The sequence below is a fragment of the Heptranchias perlo genome, chromosome 20 (assembly GCF_035084215.1).
Source record: "Heptranchias perlo isolate sHepPer1 chromosome 20, sHepPer1.hap1, whole genome shotgun sequence".
NCBI classification, from domain to species: domain Eukaryota; kingdom Metazoa; phylum Chordata; class Chondrichthyes; order Hexanchiformes; family Hexanchidae; genus Heptranchias; species Heptranchias perlo.
In genome coordinates this window covers 5,683,721-5,698,918 of record NC_090344.1, presented here as the reverse complement: position 1 = coordinate 5,698,918, position 15,198 = coordinate 5,683,721, and the positions used below count along the sequence as shown (strand labels likewise).

Here is a 15,198-nt window from a genome sequence, read left to right as displayed (position 1 = left end):
ATCAGTTTTTTGCTGTTCCCCAGCTCCCGGAGTGAGCGAGACCGTGACAGCAGCACCATTCAGGCCGCCTGTCCGGCCCTGCCCTCTCCAATCACCGGCTGGCGATGGAAAGCAGCGAATGCAGTCTCAGACCGAGCATTATTGCCCTTCCCTGGGAAACTGGATACCACGGCCCGACCAAACGTCCCCATACACCGAGCACAGGCAGAGGAAACTCCGGGGAGTTATACACTGATCACTCGGCCTTCCAGCAGGATTTAGCCAGAATCAGAGAGAGTCAAACTGCCATTGGGCCTCACTGAGAAAATCGGGGTCAGTAAATTAGAGATTCTGGAGTCAGGATGAGCCAGCGGTTGAGGTCGCTGTATTCAGATCGCAGTTTCCCTGGTGTTGTGGTTTTGAATCCTCAATCTTCACATTCAGTCCTTTGCTTGTACGAAATTCTTTCTTGTGCCTTAGGCTGGAGGTGTTTTTTTTTTTCTGCACAGTTGATTTGCTACTTCCAGAAAACCAACCCGACATCCGTCCCCGGCAGGTTTGTTTTTATTGGTTGTAAGAATGTGTAGTGTTTGGGGTCAGTAGAACACGGCCCGTGGAATCAGTCCATTGTGGCATTGACCAGTTGTTCCAATACCTTTGCCACGAGACTCATCTGGCGAAATGGAATTCCAGATGTGGCTCATTGCAATTGCGATTATTAAATAAAAATGAGTCATGGACACGGCATTTAGGCCTATGGTCTCAATACTCATATTCGCATGTGGACTTTAAACTTTTTGTGTGTTGTTGATAAAATGGTGAAAAGCAGAGTGCGAATGTTTTTGATCGTTGTGAGTCCTTTACTTCCTCGGTTACTGAATGGTGGGAGATGTTTGTTATGAAACAGACACATATGAAGTACATCTCACTGTATATTGTGCGTGTGCAAGATGTTTTCTGCTAAAATTCGTTCATGTGACTTAAACAATGCCACCATAGCCACACCTGCGGCTAGTCAGCAATTTCTCTTGGACAACACTGACATAGAGCATGGCCGAGTGCACTGAGTCCGGACATTGATGCTTCAGGACTGTCAGGGTGGGATTCGATTTTCGTCTCTAACAAAATTTCCATAGCAACGGAAAGAATGGCGGCTGCTGTTGCATAAACATCACAGTCAAACAAACACACACTCTTTGTATCTACTCACTTGAGGTTGTACAAGTGTGGGGGGAACTAGTTAATGTACTTTAGCTGAGGCGGCACCAGTTGGGGTTGTATGATAGAGTGGAGCAGCCGTTGCCCTTCTGTATTACAAAGGTGGGAATCCAGACTACTTGTATCACAAGCATGGAACATTTTTAACCAAGTCCTAAAATACCGCCTGTAAAATGAGAACGGGTGACAATTCAACACAGGGAAAACACAGCAAACTCATTTAAGTTTCGACTGTCACTTGTTAACCAAGGTGGAAAGCCAACAAAGTGGAGCATTGTTCAGGGATGTTCTGCTCATAATAGGCTGGAAAAAGCCAATCCGGCAAATTATTACCCCATCAGTCTGCACTCAATCATCAGCAAAGTGATGGAAGGTGTCGTCGACAGTGCTGTCAAGCGGCACTTACTCACCAATAACCTGCTCACCGATGCTCAGTTTGGGTTTCGCCAGGACCACTCGGCGACAGACCTCATTACAGTCTTGGTCCAAACCTGGACAAAAGAGCTAAATTCCGGAGGTGAGGTGAGAGCAACTGCCCTTGACATCAAGGCATCCTTTGACCGATGTGTCTTCAAGGAGCCCTAGGAAATTTGAAGTCAACGGGAATCAGGGGGAAAACTCTCCAGTGGCTGGAATCTTACCTGGCGCCAAGTAAGATGGTAGTGGTTGTTGGAGGCAAATCATCTCCGCCCCAGGACATCACTGCAGGAGTTCCTCAGGGCGGTGTCCGACGCCCAACCATCGTCAGCTGCTTTATCAATCGCCTTTCCTCCATCATAAGGTCAGAAATGGGGATGTTCGCTGATGATTGCACAGTGTACATTTCCATTCGCAATCCCTCTACTAATGAAGCAGTACGTGCCCGCGTGCAGCAAAACCTGGACAACATTCAGCCTTGGGCTGATGAGTGGCAAGTAACATTCAAGTGCCAGGCAATGACCAACTCCAACAAGAGAAAACCTAACCAACTCCCCTTGACATTCAACGGCATTACCATCGCCGAATTCCCCGCCATCAACAGCCTGGGGGTCACCATTGACCAGAAACTTAACTGGACCAGCTACATAAATACTGTGGCGACAAGAGCAGGTCAGAGGATTGGTATTGTGCGGCGAGTGACTCATCTCCTGACTCCCCAAAGTCTTTCTACTATCTACAATGTACAAGTCAGGAGTGTGACGGAATACCCTTCACTTGCCTGGATGTGTGCAGCTCCAGCTTCAATCAAGAAGCTCGACATCATCCAGGACAAAGCAGCCCGCTTGATTGGCACCCCATCCACCACCCTAAACATTCACCCCCTTCACCACCAGCGCACCGTGGCTGCAGTGTGTACCATCTACAGGATGCACTGCAGCAATTCGCCAAGGCTTCATCGACAGCACCACCCAAATCCGCGACCTCTATCACCTAGAAAGTCAAGGGCATATGGCACATAGGAACAACACCATCTGCATGTTCCCCTCCAAGTCACACACCATCCTGCCTAGGAAATATATCGCCGTACCTTCATTGTCGCTGGGTCAAAATCCTGGAACTCCCTTCCTAACAGCACTGTGGGAGAACCTTCACCGCACGGACTTTAGCGGTTCAAGGAGCTGGATCACCAGCACCTTCTCAAGCACAATTAGGGATGGCCAATAAATGCTGGCCTTGCCAGCGACGCTCAAATCTCATAGAATCGTAGAATGTTTACAGCACGGAAGGAGGCCATTCGGCTCCACGCAATCGTAATACAGCTCGTCTCACTCTCCCGCCCTTTCCCTGTAGCCCTGCATTTTTTTCCTTTCAAGCAGTTATCCAGTTGCCTTGGAATCTGCCTTCACCACCCCCTCGGGCAGTACATTCCAGATCCTAACCATTCGCTATTTAAAAACGTTTTTCCTCATGTCACCTATGGTTCTTTTGCCAATCACCTGAAATCTATGTCCTCTGGTTCTCGACCCTTCTACCATTGGGAACAGTTTCTCTCTATCTATTCTGTCTAGACCCATCATGATTTTGAATTCCTCTATCAAATCTCCCCGCAACCTTCTCTGTTCCAACGAGAACAACCCCAGCTTCTCCAGTCTGTCCAAGTAACTAAATTCCCTCATCCCTGCAATCATTCTAGTAAATCTCTCCTGCACCCTCTGTAAGGCCTTCACATCTTTCCTGAACTGCGGTGCACAGAACCGGACACAATACCATAGTTGTGGCCGAAACAGTGTTTTATAAAGGTTCATCATGACTTCCATACTTTTTTACTCGATGCCTCTATTTATGAAGTCCAGGATCCCGTATACCTTTTCAACCGCATTCTCAATCTGCTCTGAAGCCTTCAACGATTTGTGCACATAAACCACCAGATCTCTCTGGGCCGATACCCATTTTGGAGTTGCGCCCTTTAGTTTATATTGTCTCTCCTGGTTCTTCCTACCGAAATGTATCATGTCGCATTTTTTGTGTTAAATTTCATCTGCCACTTGTCCGCCCATGCCACAGGCCAATATATAACCTCTTGAAGTCTGTCACCATCCTTCACACTGTTCACTACCCTTCCAAGTTTTGTGTCATCTGCAAATTTTGAAATTGTGCCCTGTACACCCAAGTCCAAGTCATTAATATAAATCAAGAAAAGCAGTGGTCCCAGCATTGACCCCTGGGGAACACCATTGGACTCCTCCCTCCAGTCCAAAAAACAACCAATCACCACTACTCTCTGCTTCCTGTCCCTGAGCCAATTCTGCATCCATGTTTCGACTGCCCCCTTTAATCCATGGACCTCAATCTTACTGATAAGCCTACCGTGCGGTATTTTATCAAACACCTTTTGAAAGTCCATATGCACCACATCAACTGCGTTGCCTTCATCTACCCTCTCTGTTAACTCAACAAAAAACTCTATCATGTTAGTTAAACACGATTTGCCTTCAACAAACCCATGCTGGCTTTCCCAAATCAATCCACAGTCGTCCAAGCGTCTGTTAATTCTGTCCCGAATGATCGTTTCTAAAAGTTCCCCCACCATTGAGGTTAAACTGACTGGCATATAGATGCTGAGTTTATCCTTACAACCTTTTTTGAACAAGGATGTAACGTTTGCAATTCTCCAGTCCTCTAGCACCACCCCCGTATCTGTGGCTGTTTGGAAGATTATGGCCAGTACCTCCTGCTATTTCCACCCTTCCTTCCCTCAGCAGCCTACGATGCATCCCATCCGGACCGGGTGACTTATCTACTTTAAGTACAGCTAGCCTTCCGAGTACCTCTTCTTTATCAATGTTTAGCCCATTCAGGATCTCAACTGTATTTACCTTTACCGAGACTCTGGCAGCATCTTCTTCCTTGGTAAAGACGTATACAATGTATTCATATAATATCTCTGCCATCCTCTCTGCCTCCATGAATAGCTCTCCTTTATGGTCCCTTATCAGAGTACGGCTCCTACTGCCCGTTTAATGTTTACATGCCAGTTTATGTTGGCCGCCAGTTTATTCTCACACTCTCTCTTTGCCCGTCATTTCCTTTTTCACTTCCCCTCTGAACTTCCCATATTCAGCCTGGTGAATGAATGAATGAAAAACATGCTGGATTTCCGTCAGTCTGAAACAGAAAGTTATTGGTTGATTAATGGCGATTTGAACAACTATTCGTCTTTTTACTGAGTTTAATGAGTTTTGCGAAATTAATACAACAAACTATTTTGTAAAACTTAATCCCCTGAAGGGGACCCGGCCCCGTCTCCCAGCACTGAGAACATTTGAAGACGGCAACTATCTTCCGAGCATTTCCTATAACCGTTTGCACAGCAGAGTTTCCGTAGTGTAGTGGTTATCACGTTCGCCTCACACGCGAAAGGTCCCCGGTTCGAAACCGGGCGGGAACATTTTCAAAACGTCATCCACTAAAAATCAATAAATATGAAAACACGCAAGATTTCACTCTGTCGTGAAATATCAATAAAATACAGAACCGGTATATTTTCCTTTCTCTGTCCAGTTTTACACACACTCAAACATTACACAGATACCGAAAATATATCTCCCTCACTTCAGTTTCCTGCCCTGACTGTGCAGAAATCTCCTCCCAAAGCTACTCATTGCGACTGGTTTTTGTTGATTTGTGAGAGATTTTTAAAGGACCCTGAAGAGCTGCCTCGGTTAATAACTATAGTTCTAAACAGCATGGCAGCCGCGGCAACAAACACATCCGTTTTTCGAAGTTCGATGTTCCCCAGCTCCCGGATTGAGTGAGGCCACGACAGCAACGACATTCAGGCCGCCTGTCCGGCCCCGCTCCCTCCAATCACAGGTTGCTGGCGGAAGGCCGCAAATACCGCCTCAGACAGCGCAATACTGCCTATCCCTGGGAAACTATATGCCACCGAAGCTTTGACAACACATCGCAGGCATCATTTGTCCCGCAAACAGAGATACTTGCCAGCTGTTTCAAAGTTTATTGCCTGAACAAGGATTTGATTTCTGCACACTCAAATCACGAGCCGCTTGTAGAAATCTCAGAGTCGACCGACTGAGCTACCCAGGCTCAATAAACGAAAAAGATCCATTGTACAAATTTATAGTAGGACTCTGAATTATCCTTCGTGAACGTCGAACTGAGTTGAAGATCCCTTTTATAAAATTCTCAGTAACGTGTTGAGGAGAATCCTTGTTTCTGTTGAACATGATGTAAGAAACATGGACAGTGAACTCTTGAGTTTACAATTCTTCTTGTTTGTGCCAAATGTCTTCTCATTCGTTAGCACCAATTAAAATAACACTTTATCCAGTGGCTCAAAAGCTAAACTTGCCCCACACGGGAGCGGGTAAAGGCCTCTCGACCTTTCATGTATTAACATCTGTAAGCTGAATAATTTCATCCGTTACACAGTGACACCAGGCAGCAGATTTCCCTTCCAAATTTTCCCCACACGAAACTTCCACCCGATGAATATCCGCTTAACGAAAAGAAGAATTGTGTATTTGGTTCTTCAGATTTAAAGATTTCGTACCGGCGCCTTTGCCATATCAGCTGACGCTAATCGCCCCCTCTCCCCCTGTAAACAAGTAAACTCGCACCTACTGTTGTAAGACGGTAGGCCAGAGGAACCCAAGTGGCCACATGGGAACACTAAGAAGCAGATGCGTGACGGAACATACCAGTTGTACCTTGAACTCCGGTCAAAATGTTCGGAGTAAAATGTTCGACTGTTCTCGGTGAGGCTGAAACTCACAACCTGGGCATTTCTGAAGCTGATAAAAGTGCCGCACGCTGACCGCTTGCGCTACAAGAGCTTCGAGATCTTTCTCCGATTTCTCCAAGAAGCCTCCAATCAAGATGCATTTCGATAAATATCCGCAGTGGCCTTTAAAAGCCATGGAATCTGAAACAAAACCCCAGAAGATAAGAACTTTTAATTGTATTATTATTAACTTAGGGACAATTTTTGATGGTACTTTAAGGAGGATTTGGGGAAAGTGTGAGACGAAACTGGGAAACTCTCCCTGGGCTGTCGTTGATTGAAGAGATGGGCGTTATTTCATTTGAAAACCGAGACTCGGAACTTTCTGATGGAGAAGTGTGACAGAAGATTGTGGTCAGTGGCAGTTGCCGGTGAGATCGAGAGGAGAGGGAGAAAAGTCAAAGTCACAGCTGTGACAGCTCAAGTGCTCCGCTTATCTGTAATATTTAAAAAGTAATGTACACTACGGGGCAAACCGATTTGGTATCGCTTATCAAAAATATTAAAAGACACGGGGTCAAACGCGGATTTGTGAAGAGGGAATGGTTTTAATCCCCAAAGCGAAATCATTCCACATGAATCTGAAGTGTCTTGGGGAAAACAGCAGTGCGAACCGTTACGTTCGTGTCATGACTTGAAAGACCCTCCAATTACCGACAGTATCTTTGAACGAGATGTGTCAGCAAAACCGTGATTGAAGCCGCTTTGCATTTGTCAAACGTGCAGGTGACGATATTGGGATTGATAAAGGTCGATTTCAATTATTTGAAATATCACTATACGTCATGACCCGAAAATCGACTATAAAATCGAGTTTTTCCTATCAGTCCTGAATTGAAGGGAAAGGCGCACCAATCAGATCAGGGAAACGAAGAGCAGAATAGGTGAATGAAACTTGCACGATTGAAAATCCCTGTTTGTCGGAAGATTCAGTCCCCAGTGGTGGAGAGGATTGGTATTTCGAGCAGTTATTCACCAGCCTCAATTTCAGTAATTTCCCGTTGCTGACAATGAGATGAGTCGAAATGAGCAGGTCCAACGAGCCAGTCTGTAACACAGGCCAATGTCTCAGTGCAGCTCATTACCCAGTCACTGGGCTCCATTATAGCCGCTCCTGTCAGCAACACACAAAGAGAAATTGTAAATCTGAAACAGAAAGAGATAATGTATAAAACTTTATATCTACCACCAGGTTTTCCCTTTTTTCGGCTTTAAAAACAATCTGTTTCACAGTTTGTCAAACCCGAAACAGCCTCTGGGATTTGCGGATTGTAATTTCAATGGAAATTGCGACCGTCACTAATTATCGGAACAAATATACCCGCTGAGGTTTCGGGGTTGTTATTGGTTTATTTATATCAGTGAGTGACCGATTTTAAACTAGGTGAGGGTCTAAACATAAGGTAAAAGCCTGGGATAGACAAGAGATTCTTCAATGTATCAAGTTAAATTACACTGATTCCACCAACACTGCACATCACATCCCTTAAACATTGTTACCTGTTACTGTATAAAACTGGTGAGGGTGGAAATGGGAAATAACCGAAAAAAACCTTAATTGTATCAAACTTATTATTATTATCATACAAACAATGTACAGCCTATCCCTTAAAAAAGACTAAATGTAAAACCAGTCGCCAGTTCCAGAGCCGCTGTGCCGGTTATGTGATTTGCATCCGATTCTGACTGACTTAGTATCAGACGCGCTCCCGTCAACAGTAAACGGACGGGGCCGGATCCATAAGTGAAAAATGAGGACCGACCTCCGCATAACCTGTCCTCATAATTTAACCATTTTAGCCCCGGTATCATTCTGGTGAATCTGCGCTGCACCCTCTGCAAGGCCAATATTTCATTCCTGAGAGGTGGTGCCCAGAACTGAATGCAATACTTTAAATGGGGTCTCAGCAGGGATTTCTATCTGTAACATACTTCCCCCCTTTGAATACCGGTTTCCCTGAAATAAAGGCCATGAGACATTTAAATTCATTTTTCTAACATTCCACTGGCTTTTAGCGATTTCTGTACTTGGACCCCTAAATCTCTCTGCTCCTCCACAGTTCCTAGATTCTCACCATTTAGAAAATACTCTGATCTATCTTACTTCAGTCGAAAGTAGATGAGCTCACACTTGCCCATTTTGAAAGTTTGAACAGACTGGGGCTCTTCTGTATAGAAATGAGAATGCTGAGGGGTGACCTGATATCGGACTTTACGATTATGCAAGGGTTTGATAGGTTAGACGTAGATAAGGTGTTTGTACTTGTGAATGCGGGGACTCCAAATCATTGGGGCCATGATTATAAGGTAGTCACTATTTAATTCAATATGGCATTCAAGAGGAACACATTCACCCAGAGAGTGGTTAGAATTTGCAATTCGCTCCCACAAGGAGTAGTTTAGGCGAATAGCATGGATTCGTTGACGGCGAAGCTAGATAAACACATGGAGGAGAAAGGAATATAAGGGTCTGCACATACGGTTAGATGAGGAGGGGTTGGCGGAGGCTTGTCTGCAGCATAAACACCGGCATAAGCTAGTTGGGCCGAATTGCCTGTTTCCGTGATGTACATTCTTTGTAATTCTATGTAACTCCATCTGCCACAATTTTGACAACTCACTTAACCTTTCAGTTTCCCTATGCTTCCATTTACAATATTCACTGTGACACCTAACTTGGTGTCAGCGACAAACATGGATATAAGAACATAAGAACATAAGAAATAGGAGCAGGAGTAGGCCAATTGGCCCCTCCAGCCTGCTCCGCCATTCAATAAGATCATGGCTGATCTGATCCTAACCTCAAATCTAAATTCATGTCCAATTTCCTGCCCGCTCACCGTAACCCCTAATTCCCTTTACTTCTAGGAAACTGTCTATTTCTGCTTTGAATTTATTTAATGATGCAGCTTCCACAGCTTCCTGGGGCAGCAAATTCCACAGACCTACTACGCTCTGAGTGAAGAAGTTTCTCCTCCTCTCAGTTTTGAAAGAGCAGCCCCTTATTCTAAGATTATGCCACCTCGTTCTAGTTTCACCCATCATTGGGAACATCCTTACCGCATCCACCCGATCAAGCCCCTTCACAATCTTATATGTTTCAATAAGATCGCCTCTCATTCTTCTGAACTCCAATGAGTAGAGTCCCAATCTACTCAACCTCTCCTCATATGTCCACCCCCTCATCCCCGGGATTAACCGAGTGAACCTTATTTGTACCGCCTCGAGAGCAAGTATGTCTTTTCTTAAGTATGGACACCAAAACTGTATTCAGTATTCCAGGTGCGGTCTCACCAATACCTTATATAACGGCAGCAATACCTACCTGTTTTTATATTCAATCCCCCTAGCAATTAAAGCCAACATTCCGTTGGCTTTCTTGATCACCTGCTGCACCTGCATACTAACTATTTGACTTTCTTGCACGAGGACTCCCAGATCTCTTTGTACTGCAGTACTTTCCAGTTTCTCGCCATTAAGATAATAACTTACTTTCTGATTTTTTCTGCCAAAGTGCATAACCTCACATTTTCCAATATTGCATTGCATCTGCCAAATTTCCGCCCACTCATCCAGCCTGTCGATATCCCCTTGTCGGTTTTTTATGTCCTCCTCACTCTCTACTTTCCCTCCCATCTTTGTATCATCTGCAAACTTTGATACGTTACACTCGGTCCCCTCCTCCAAATCGCCAGAATATGCGGCAGTCTATTCCGTCGTCTACGTCATTTATACACCGGGTCTCTTCCTCCCACCTTCTAACCAACTCCCAACCCGTTTCGATAGGTTGCTTTAAATTCTACGCGCTCCCATTTACGTTAACAGTATCTTCTGTGGTACCTCATCGAATCCTTCTGGAATTCAATATTATATAACATCCATAGACACTCCATTATCTACCACGTTAGATATATCTTCAAAAAGTTCAACTAGCTTTGTTGGACTTGACTTACCCTTTATAAATCCATGCTGGTTCTCTCTGATTACTTCATATTTATCCAAGTGCTCAGGCATTCCTTCCTTAATAACGAATACTTGTAACTTCCCCACCACGGACTTCAGACTAATGGGTCTATAATTTCCAACTTCATCTCTGCTACCCATCCTAAATAATGGAGTGACATTGACAATGTTTCAATCAAAGGACCAATTCCTGAATCAAGATATTTTGAACGATCATGACTAAATCATGTACAATTTCCTCGCCTATTCCTCTTCGTCCCCTCGGGTGGTAACGATCAGGTCCTGGAGATTTGTCTATCTTTAATCTAATTATTTTCTCCATTGCCATTATTTTACTTGTACTGAATCCCCATGATTTATTTACAGTTGTCCTCGTGTCTCTGGTATGTTATCCTCATCCTTTTCTGTGAAGTAAATATTTAGCAATTCTGCTATTTCCTGATATTCAATTACAATATCACCTCCATCTGTCTTTAAAGGGCCCACATTACTCTTAGTCACCCTTCTTTCTCTTCATGTACTGGGAAAAATCTTGATTGTTGTCCTCATTTTCCCTCACAGGTTTTTCTCCTTTTCCCTGATTGTTCCTCTTCCGGTTTTTAGTTTCAGCACCGCAAGAAATAACACTTTGCAATAAAGTTGGGCTCAATAGTTCTTTACTGTCAGAGAGAGAATTGTCTGATCCCCTAATTTATTTAATGTAACAAACACAAGCACACATAATCATCGGTGTATCAATGCACTGATGGATACACAAAGATAAACACAGCGAAAAAATGCAGGAAGTATCGGGATGCACAGGTGAACGGACAAGCGAAATCGACAAAATCAAACGGTCTGAACCCCGCACAGACAGTAACGTGTCGCTGATAGATGTTATTGAGAGGAGGTGTGAACAGGTTGTCACCAATTGGCGCTGTGGCTTAGCTGGTTAAAGCATCTGTCTAGTAAACAGGGGATCCTGGGTTCAACTCCCAGCAGTGCCTTATGCAACTTATTATTTTCACCTAATTTGTGGAATTATGCGATAAAATAACACTGTGGTGTTTGGATTTGTTCAGGTTTCAGGCGGGAACAGATATCAAGATGACTGCTCAAAAACGCACTTTCATTATTCAGACAGACCTCTCATAGAATGTGTCTGTAACACGTTCTTGTTTCTGGTCTCGTTGGGGTCGGGGTAGAATTCACGATTTGAAGTTTAAACCCGGAAGTAGTCCTAATTCTGACCGAGGCTTGTGATGTTGACCAGCGGTGCAAACTTTTGCAAACTGGAAAATGAAAGTTCCCAAATCACTCCACCTGAATCCCCGGGCCCTGACGAAATATATCCCAGGCTGTTAATAGAAGCAAGGAAGGAAATAGCGGAGGCTCTGACCATCGTTTTCCAATCCTCCCTGGTTACAGGTGTGATGCCGAAGGATTGGAGGACTGCTAAAGATGTACCGTTGTTTAAAAGGGAGAAAGAGATCGATCGAGTAATTACTGGCCAGTCAGAATAACCTCGGTCAGGCTGAAGGTATTCCATTAAATCTACACTGTACTTCCTCCACAGCCAATACTGGGAGGAGGGGACTCTTGACTGACAAGCCTCAGCTACACCAGGATAGCAAACTCACGCTCTCTCTTATTCCTGGGATGTGCTACTTTTGAAAAAAAAAGGTGAGTATCTATATACCTTTAAACACTCTGTTTCACTGCACAGCATTGACAGTGTATTGTAGGACGGTGTGAGTGTCTTTATACATTTAAACTCTCAGTTTCACTGCACACCATTGACAGTGTATTGTAGGACGGTATGAATGGGATGAGGGTCTGTGGGGCGAAGTGTAGCCGATTGGGAGCAGCGCCCATTTGCGGGCTGAGTATTGCACGCTTGATTTTGTCTCTCCCTTCTATCTTTCTTTCTCTCTTTCTTCCTTTCACCTCCCTCTCTCCCATTCTTTCTTTCACTCTCATTTCATTCCTCTTATTTCGTGCTTTGTCTTTCTGCCCCAGCACCTTTGTCTGTATCCTGTTTTTGTTCTCTCATGTGTCTCTGTTGGATGATCCAAAATTCAGACCCGCCGCTGCCTCCAGCTTTTCCTTCCTTCCACAATCATGGTCTATTTCATTGAGATTTCCTGCGGCCTTGCCTACTCTAACACTCACTTTCACATTCTTACACCTTTAAGTTTGCACTGCATCGACCGCTGTTTCTCGGGGGCACATGTCCCGTTCGCATCAATGTTCATTTGTGCCTTGAAACCAGTCGATACATTTCGATCTGATCCAGAGACAAGCTCAAAGAAAGCAGGGCTGGCATTCGGAAGGACAGCGCATACTTTTCCGTGAAATTTCCATGGGGTATCTTGTGACACGGGGGATGTTAACTGAAGAACTGGGTTTTGTTTCCATGGTCGTTCGAGCTTTTCCCCGAGCAGTTGATTTGCGGTCGAGACGGGCGGCGCGACATAGCTGCGAAAGACGGATGAAAGTTGCACTTTTAGCAATCTGGGCGGTGCAGGAAAGTCGGAAATGTTCCGCTTGATCGTAATAGTTCTGTGGAAATGTCCGATTGTAAAGGAATGAGGAGAAATGAAAAGAGCGGCAATGGTGAAAAAGTGTCGATTACAGGAGGTTGGCCGTGAGCGAAAGGTCCTTTGAATGTTCGTCGCGGAGGTGATTTTGTTCCGAAACCGCAGAATTTAAGCGCCTGGGGAAAGTGAAGTTGGAGCTTTGTCCTTGGGTCAAATTGGGTGTTTTCAGGAAAACGGCCATTGTGAAATCACAAAAATGAAAACAGAAAATGCTGAAAACGCTGAGCAGGTCAGGCTGCACCTGTGGAGAAAGAACCAGAGGAAACGTTTCAGCTTGATGACTTTTGTCATCCGAACTGAATGGTTTGCCGTGTGTGTGAGTAGCTTTGTTGTCTAAGATGCTGACTTCCATTTCTGAATTATGCAGGTGCGAATCGCACTGCTGCCAAAATTTGTAGAGCTTTTCATTTTGGCCGCCTCACCAAAAACCCTTCATTGGTAAGAAGTGCTTTTCCGCATTGCTGGTTTACACGTGTTTGAACAATTCAGCAAAGTCTGGATTGCCACCCAACTGTATCTTACACCGAGGTGTTGGGAGTGTAAGGGGTGATCGAAGTGAAGTTTCAACCAATGTGCACAATGGCGGCCTGGTGAACCGAGTACCTCTTTTTCGTCAGTATAATATAAAAGGTATGCACCATAATTATGAATTTCTTCTTTGCATCACACAAGGATTTATTATCAGATAATGTACATGAGCAGGTCGATTTCCGTCACGCTCCGGTCGCTTTGCATCGCCTCCGACAAATAGAATTGAATCATAGAAAGGTCACATCACGAAAAGAGGCCATTCGGCACATCGAGTCCGTGCCGGCTCTCTGCAAGTGCAATCCAGATAGACCCACTCCCCCACCCTTTCCCTGTTGCCCTGTATTTTCTTTCGTTTCAAATACTTATCCAGTTCCTTATTGAAGACAATTATTGAATCTGCCCCCACCACCCCCTCGGGCGGTGTATTCCAGATCCTAAACACTCGCTGTGTAGAAAAGTTTTTCCTCATGCCACCTTTGGTTCTTTTGCCAAACACCTTAAATCTATGTTATCTGGTCCTTGAACCTTCCACCAATAGGAACAGTTTATCTCTTTCTACTCTGTCTAGATCCTTCATCATTTTGAATACCTCTATCAAATCTCCTCGTAACCGTCTCTGTTCCAAGCAGAACAACCCCAGCTTCTCCAATCTATCCATGAAACTTATGCCCCTCATCCCTGGAATCTTTACAGTAAATCTCTTCTGTGGGGATTCGGTATTAACATCGCCGAATCCCCCACCATTAACATACTATTGGTTACCATTAACCAGAAACTTAACTGGACCAGCCACATGAATACTATGGTTACAAAAGCAGTTCAGAGGCTGGATATTCTGCGGCGAGTGAATCACCTTCTAATTTCCAAAAGCCGTTCAACCATCTATAAGGCGCAAGTTGAGTGAGTTGGAATAATCATGTGATGGCCATCGACCTGAAACGTTAACTCTGTTTCTATGTTTAAAGATTCTGCCTGACCTGCTGAGGATATACACATTTACAGTTTTGATTTCAGGTTGGCAACATAGCCAGTATTTTAATTTTGAATAAAGGGGCTTTCGCATATTTTTGCGTGCGACGAGGTGACCGAGAGGTTAAGGCGATGGACTGTTAATCCATTGTGCTGTGCACGTGTGGGTTTGAGTCCCATCCTCGTCGTTATTGTGTTTAAGTTTTGTTTCTCTCCTTCAATCCACACAGAAGGTCTGGTCAAAGTCCCATCCTTCTCGAAACGGCAGACAGAGGGTTTTGCATTATTTGCTGAAATCAGCAACAGTTCCTTCCAGGATGGTGTTGAGATTGTAAGGTCGCGAAGTATCAGATTGTACAGTGGTGTCATTGTAAAAAGAGTAAATCTTATGTTCAACCTAAGAGAAACGTATGTACCATCATGATGATTTATGTCCGGATCATTCCGTGTCTGTGTCTGTTAAAAAGGGATGTGCTGTCAGTCCCGGATCATTCCGTGTCTGTGTCAGTTTAAAAGGGGTGTGCTATAAGCCCCGGATCATTCTGTGTGCGTTTTACCCGATTTTCTTGATACCTTTTTCCTTCTGAACTGAAATGACGATCCTCTCTCGAGAAGAAGGTTCACCGCCTGCTTCGGGCAACTGGTTGGAAAAGTAACAAAAACTGATGAGGCCAAGTTCATTCCGCTGGACTTCCATTCCAATCTCCGCACTCTATCCCCCATTCAGACCCACCC

At 44.6% G+C, this 15,198-nt stretch overlaps 3 non-coding genes across 3 annotated transcripts; all 3 read left to right on the top strand.

Annotated features, from left to right (window-relative positions):
• The first annotated feature begins 4,992 nt into the window (after nt 1–4,992).
• Nucleotides 4,993–5,065, top strand: trnav-cac (transfer RNA valine (anticodon CAC)). Its single transcript has one exon. It is a non-coding gene; the product is annotated as a tRNA-Val (tRNA).
• Nucleotides 5,066–11,296: 6,231 nt separating this feature from the next.
• Nucleotides 11,297–11,370, top strand: trnat-agu (transfer RNA threonine (anticodon AGU)). Its single transcript has one exon. It is a non-coding gene; the product is annotated as a tRNA-Thr (tRNA).
• Nucleotides 11,371–14,569: 3,199 nt separating this feature from the next.
• On the top strand, nt 14,570–14,651 carry trnan-guu (transfer RNA asparagine (anticodon GUU)). Its single transcript has one exon. It is a non-coding gene; the product is annotated as a tRNA-Asn (tRNA).
• The last annotated feature ends 547 nt before the right edge of the window (nt 14,652–15,198 follow it).